Consider the following 7880-nt stretch of genomic DNA (forward strand, 5'->3'; position numbering starts at 1 on the left):
CCTAGACTTGAAATCTAGACTTGAAATCTAAACTTGAAATCTAGACTTAAACCTAGACTTGAAATCTAGACGTGAAATCTAGACTTGAAATCTAGACTTGAAATCTAGACTTGAAATCTAGACTTGAAACCTAGTCTTGAAATCTAGACTTGAAATCTAGACTTGAAATCTAGACTTGAAATCTTGACTTGAAATCTAGACTTGAAATCTAGACTTGAAATCTAGACGTGAAATCTAGACGTGAAATCTAGACGTGAAATCAAGACTTGAAATCTAGACGTGAAATCTAGACTTGAAATCTAGTCTTAAAACCTAGACTTGAAATGTTGTTCATCTAGTCTACCAGACTTTAAATGGAACAATCAACGTCTTTTGTACTCTCTTACAGCCTGTTTTTGAAATAATAAAAAGTGAAACTTTTATAACATCATAGTGTAACATTTAAACCGGTTTGATTGCCATAGTTTTTAATGGGAGACTTATATCTGAATGTGTGTGTAGCTACATGTTTGTGCTTTTGTCTGTCTATATTAGTTTGTGTATGTGTCCATATGTGATTGTGTCATAATCCATATTAGTTGTGTCTGTGAGTATATTAGTTTGTGTCTGTGTCTATATTAGTTTGTGTATGTGTCCATATTTGTGTCTGTGTCAATATTGTGTATGTGTCCATATTAGATTATGTCATTGTCTGTATTAGTTGTGTCTTTGTCAATATTGTGTCAATGTTCATATTAGATCGTGTCTGTGTCTATATTAATTTGTTTCTGTGTCTATATTAGTTTGTGTCATTGTCCATATTAGTTGTGTCTGTGTCAATATTGTGTCACTATCCATCTTAGATCGTGTCTGTGTCTATATTAGTTTGTGTCATTGTCCATATTAGTTGTGCCTGTGTCAATATTTGTCACTATCCATCTTAGATCGTGTCTGTGTCTATATTAGTTTGTGTCATTGTCCATATTAGTTGTGCCTGTGTCAATATTGTGTGACTATCCATCTTAGATCGTGTCTGTGTCTATATTAGTTTGTGTCATTGTCCATATTAGTTGTTCTGTATCTATATAAGTTTATGTCTGTGTCTATATTAGATTGTGTATGTGTACATATTAGATTGTGTCACTGTCCATATTAGATCGTGTCAATGTTCAGCCAAGCTAGAGTGCTCTCTCTCCTTCACCTACCCAGTTTAAAGTACACCACACACACCAGAAACATGACGTTAGCCACCACAGCAGCAGCGCCCAATACAGCGAAGGCAGCATTGCTGATACCACCGTTCACTGGTAAGTCGGAAAAAAATATTTCGTCAAACATTCTGGGTAAATAAATTTTAATTGTCACATTTTGTAATAAATAAAAACAAAGAAAGACAATGCCATTCTAGTGAATGTAAGCTATTTTAAGAGGCCCTGGTGCAAATAAATGGAAGTATTTCAACTCAGGGTAAGCGAGCTCTTTGTTGTTTTATTCTCGGACTAAAACATACTGTAGACAGTTAGACTGCTAACCCAAAAGCCTCGAGTTCGAATCCAGGTTCAAATCAATAGACCGTCACTGAGTCTACCCAGCTCTGGTGGGTACCTAACTCATGGTAGGGAAAGTAAAGCCAGCTGGACATAATGCTGACCACACTATCTTTTCATATACCGAGATCTCTGAAACAGAAGAACTCTACTTCATCTGCCCCATGTTTCTTGGGCACCAACGGGAAAGATGATGAAAACATACTGTATTGTAAAACAAAATTACAAACAACTTTAGAGTACTTATAAATAATATTAAAATGAATGCACATACAAACATACCTACATACATAATTGAGTTGCATACACATAAAGTAATATAGATATATATTTACTTCTTATTTCTAGATTTCTATTCTTAAAAAAATGTGTGTTAGGTATTTTTCAGGATGTATTTATCTGATTTTCTTTGGACAAAAAACATACCATTTGTTAGGAGTTAGGGTTAGATAAGAAAATAGATGAAACAGATGTCCTGATGACACCTACTCTCTCATCTCATAAAATTAAGCGTCTGAAAATCAGCGACAATGTAAAAACATTCAAATAACATTAGACCAAATTACCGTCAATTGTGATATGTTGATACTGGTATATAGATATTTCCTCATCTAACCAAAAGAAATACGAAGCGCCACAAATATAAAACCCGGTGTCTGCCAATTTAGGGTCGTGGACAACCATTTCTATACGCATTGTGTTCCTGTTCAGTGGTCTATCTGAGGTTCCTAGCAGACTTCCGGAGAACTCAAATGTCCAGTTCCTTGATGGCGGCGGATTCTGGTCAATTTATACATGTAAGGTAGATTTATGTGCAGACTAATATTGAATAGAGACCAGTATAATGAACTGCAATATAAACATAAGTGCCCATATCCTGCACTTAAAAGGAGAGGACCCTCAAATCACTCATACACAAACACACGCATACACACACAAGTACTCACAACCACACGTACACGTCCCCACATACACACTCACAGGAAAATTACAGGAGGCGCACACACACACACACTCACACACACACACACACACACCCGCGAAACACACACACTGACCGTAAAGTTGTACGGCGGTAAAAGACCGTATCCAGAATATTCTGTGGGCGGTGACCTCCCGTCCGTCCAACCCAAGGTCAGGCTGGAAACGGTTGAAGCTATTTCTGGAACCCCGGCACGTGATGCGTCACATGACACGGTAAAACGCCCACCTACGGCAACCACTTGTGGAGTGACAATCACGTGACTAACACCTTGGCCATCAACTGGCAGAAAAAAACTACTGACAAATAACACAGAATATAAACTAAAACGTTTCTCACATTATAACTGACCGTTAATTATCTGAATTTATGTTAAGCCTTTTTATTCAAAACAAAGGTTATTTAAATATATTTATTGGTTGCTTTCTGTAGATTTTAAATACTAAATAGAATTCCATCGTACTTAACTGAAACTCCCAAATCAAGAATACAGTTAACACTGGAAGACTAGGCATGTTTCTGCATTCAGTTTCCACCATTAGCACCTCTACACTTCAGCGTTAAAACAAAACGTTTGTCTCCCCTTTCTCAGGCCACCAAATTGAGTGTTTAGTTCTGAGAATAACATTTCGTTTTATCCTTATCACCGGATGTTGAAGGCCGATAAGAAGTGGATAGCTGGCTAGCGTATGATTTACTGCGGGCATTCAAAGGCCCGGAACTTTTATGTTGGGTACAGAGTTTTTTCATGTATCTCTTCTTTAGGGGTTAAAACAGTGTCACACCGCCCCCCACACCCCACCCCAACACGACGTCAGTACCTAAATTAAATAGAAAAATATAAAATTGATACAGAAAATGTAACCAGTGTCCGCCCTCCACCTCCGGAGAAAAATGTCTGAAAGCCACACTGGAAATTTTCACAAATGAGTGGTAGAGACGGGATTTTATTGTGTGGTTTTACTTTTCATATAGTGTAAACATGACCTTGTTTGTTTTTTTAGAAATAAAGGTTATGAAACGCTTATTGGGGAAAGTGGAATAACTCATAATCAACTAATTATTTGGGCCAAATGGGTTATAGTTTATAACTCCCCCCCCCCGCCCCATTATCAGTTTTCTCCCATTGACCACCTGTCTAACCGTATGTCTGTATGTCTATCTAATCTTCCGTATCAACGCTTTTCTTTAATGAGAAGTTACTCACGTTAGAGATTCTTTCATCAGTTAGTTAGCCAGAGTAGTGTGAGCAATACAAAGGCGACAGGTAATAGATTTCACCTGGCAATATTATCTCATTAACAGTTGCCTCCCTTTGCCGCTGGATCATCAACACATTTGGTACATAAAATCTACAGATCTGAATTTAAACTAACCGTGACTGCTTTATAAAACAATCAATTGCAATTCTAACAAAAGTCCATCAAATTTTTAAAAATCTTTTCATACGTCTTTCTTTCTAAAGTACTCAGTAAGAAATATCAAAATTAGGTATATTAATCTAATTTTATTGTTGTTTACAAAATGTCTTATAGAAATTGTTTAAATAACTGAAAAAAGCAATAGTTAAAAAGATAAAATTTTAATTTGGAACTTAGACGTCACTCTTTTTGCCCCTGTCAACTTCACCATAGTCATAAAAGCCCTCATGCATCTCTCTAAGACATGTGATTTCATTTTTATACCACCCTTCACCAACACAATTTTTTTACATATGCGACTTTAATTTCATGTACTTTGTAAAGCGGAGCAGCTCCATTAATGCCGTCAACATAATCACTCTTGCGTAGTTATATCCCTTTACGTAAGGCAGAACTCAGTTAATACGTTAAGCAGGAGTTGCATGGGGGGGGGGGGGGGGTACGGTAAAATACACAAAAAAACGCTCATGTTGTTCTTCTAACAAAAAAACATGAATATACATTTTCATGACTGTAGTGTGATGTTTTCTTTTTATGTAGTTGATTTGTGAGTTGTTAAACTACAAGCTTCTATGAACATTTCGAAAAAAGAATTTCCACATATTTCAAAACAGAAAATGGAGAATTATTAAACTCTAAATGTGTTAGATGTATATGCTTCTTTCTTTAACTTTTTAACATATTACTAGTAAGATATTCGATCTTTACCCAAAGTACTGAGCATTACATGAATTTCAATTGTAATTTCGGAGTAATTTTAATTTCGAAAAAAGAAAACAGAGAGTTGTTTATTAGTCAGAGAGAAAACAAAATGCATGGTGTTTATTGACTCATTTAAAGTGAAGGTAAATTATCGATAAAATAAATTAGGTGTGACATTTTTTGTGAGGATAAGCACTAAACGACAGTTCACAATTAATTAACCAACACACCGATATAAAAAAGAAAAGAACAAAAATTAACTCGTATTTAATTGTGTAAATATACCTATGTTTATTGTATGTGTTTGTGCTGAATGTCAAAGGGAAGGTGCGAAAATTATTGGGTTCCGTGAAAGTACACTAACTTTTAGATGAGTGAGAGAATATCTAAAAACATACACATACAATTAATACATACATTAATAATATTTATTGATCATTATAAATACATATATATATATATATATATATATACATATATATATATATATATATATATATATATATATATATATATATATATATATATATATATATATATATATATACCCCGGCTAAATGACGAACTATCTCATAAAATAAATGTTTCAAAATTATTGGGGCAGAATAGTTATCTGTGTTTGTCTTTCTTTGTCAATTTTTCTCGTCAAGTTCTTCATCTAATTTATTGCCAGTTTTTCTCTCCGTAGAAATGTTTGGTTCTGTCACATTGGCAGTATCACCAGTTGTGTCATATAGTTCCAGATAATCATTAATTACTTGAGTTGGGACAGAATAGTAATCTGTATTTATTTGTTTGTCTCCTTTTTCATCCAAGTTATTGGCATGTTTTCTCACTGAATTAATGTTGGGTTCTAAATAATCTGTCAAATTAAAAGTGTCTGCATTTGTGGCATATAGTTTCAGATAACCATCAATATCATGACTTGGCACATGATTGTAAACTGCATTCGTTTTTTTGTTAAGGTTTTCATGAAGGTTAATGTCTAGTTTCCTCTTCGAAGATAAGGATGGTTCTAAATAGTCAGTGAAATAAGCAGTAGCTCCAGTTGCTTCATATAGTTTGTTATAACCAAGCATTTCCTGAGTTGGGGCTGATTTGTAAACTTCGTTTGTTTTTTCGTCAATTTTTTCATTTAAGGTTTCTTCAAGTTTTCTCTCAGATGAAACGGCTGCTTTTAAAAAGTCTGTCGAGTCAACAGAATCATCATGTATGTCCTGTAGCTCTTTACAATCATCACTTTCGTGAGTTGGAACAAAACTGAATTCTGTGTTGTCTTTTTTGTCAAGCTTCCCATCCAGAGTATCGTTACGGTTTCTATCAGAAGCAAAGTCCAGTCTTCTCTCCAACTCAATGTGAGGTTTTCCGTCAACGATAATTTCAAAGTTTTTCGTTGAAGCTATACCAAGTTGTATATTCGAAGTAATGTGACCATTTTCTTCATCTAGGTTAATGTCACGTTTTCTTTCCGAAACATTATCGAGTGTTATATCCGTAATTGTTTCATATAGTCCATCCCTTTTCGTTTTACATTGCATTTCGCTTTCAATGTTATGTTTCATATTTGTAACACCCTTACATTCAAAACTTTCAGACACATTTACATCAGTCATTGGATTATGTCCATGTTCGTATGTGTCGTGGGGCTTTTCAACACTTGTAGCATTTTCTTTTGTTATGTCCAGGTCGTTAATAGTACTATAGGTGTTTTCTTCATACAGGTCATATACCGAAGCCTGATTTAAAGCATCACTGTAAAAGACGTTTCTAAAATTGTCCCGTATTACTGCATATCCATCATCTTCATAGCGTGTAACCAGATGTGTACTGCTGTCCATTGGTTGAGAGGTTATCCTTTCACGGCATGGTTCAGTAGAAATAACTTCATTTATTTTCATTATTTCTCGTTTTCGATACACTGGGGAAAGTAATTGAACGCTACTGGTTAATATTAAATACATAAAGCTTAATAAAATACATGTAACACATATGGTTACCAGCCAAAGGGGGATAAAACTATGAAGTTTTTATTCATTGGGTTGCGGCCTCTGTGGGACTGCAACTGAACTGTTGACGTTTTTTTATGCTTTTGTGAGCGAAATTACCTGTGTTCCATGTCATGTGACATGGGATTGTGGGTAGTTTCATGCCTAGCCGTGTCAGTCACACGCAAGCCTGCTGTCTGTGGACCAAGATGTAGACCTAATGAAGGGCTACAGTTTCTGTTTCTTTTTCTATTTTGATCTTTTGATCTTTTGATCTTTTGGTCTTTTGGATTGTTTGGATCTTTTGGTCTATCTTGGCTAGTTCGTTTTGTACTACTGTGTTGCATCGCCGTCATGGCTCGATGCTATAAATAAACGAGTACTGGACAACAACTGTCGGCGTCGGTGTGTACTTAATCTCTACTTAATACTACACCTTCATCCAATCGCCATGAAACTTTAGGAAATTGTTGAAAATACACCTGGGGAAATTTCGTTGGAAAAATCAAATTCCATGGGGGAAGTAATGTCCTTAGTGTACTTAAAAACCGCCACCAGCAGATCACTGGACTCTTTCCAAAAATGCGTGCAAAGGATAAAAAGCATCTATTAGGCTAACACTATATCCAATGCAAGACTTCAAGGAAAGATAGCAAGAGAAGCAGTTCCAAAAATACTCGAAAAAAATTCATAAAAAACGTTTTAATAACAAGCTTTTATGTAATGATGCACTAAAAAGTAGAAAATAAATTATAGACTACTATTTAAATAACTATAAAGAAAAGCGTGGGTCACTTTAGTATCTATTGGATACCTTTACTAATGTTAAGGAAGACACCCACGCTTTTCTTTATAGTTATTTAAATAGTAGTCTATAATTTATTTTCTACTTTTTAGTGCATCATTACATAAAAGCTTGTTATTAAAACGTTTTTTATGAATTTTTTTTTCAGTACTTTACATGTTTTATTTACAATAGAGTTACATGACTAAAAACCATTGCGCGCCTACTGAACATCACGTTCAGTAGGCGCGCAATGGTTTTTGAACGCAGCCATTACGTGATGGCGCAGCTATTGAAGGTGATGACGCGTGTGGTGTGGTTGGCTAGACATGCCTACTAATTCGGTCCAAATTTTTATTAATTCATAAAAAATTAATTAGGCATCCAATTAAGTCAAATTTAGTTTCAGATTGCATTGTCTTCATGTCTTGACCCACGTGCCAACTGTGAATCGTATCGGTCAAGTAGAACTGTCCGAAT

At 35.1% G+C, this 7880-nt stretch overlaps 1 long non-coding RNA gene across 1 annotated transcript; it reads right to left on the reverse strand.

Annotated features, from left to right (window-relative positions):
* Positions 1 to 258: 258 nt before the first annotated feature.
* Positions 259 to 2199, reverse strand: LOC131944719 (uncharacterized). Its single transcript, XR_009387070.1, has 3 exons — positions 2093 to 2199; positions 1185 to 1283; positions 259 to 389 (listed from the first exon to the last, which is right to left on the reverse strand). It is a non-coding gene; the product is annotated as an uncharacterized LOC131944719 (long non-coding RNA).
* Between the last annotated feature and the right edge of the window lie 5681 nt (positions 2200 to 7880).

The sequence above is a fragment of the Physella acuta genome, unplaced genomic scaffold (assembly GCF_028476545.2).
Source record: "Physella acuta isolate Inbredline_101_S28 unplaced genomic scaffold, ASM2847654v3 ptg000048l, whole genome shotgun sequence".
Lineage (NCBI taxonomy): Eukaryota > Metazoa > Mollusca > Gastropoda > Physidae > Physella > Physella acuta.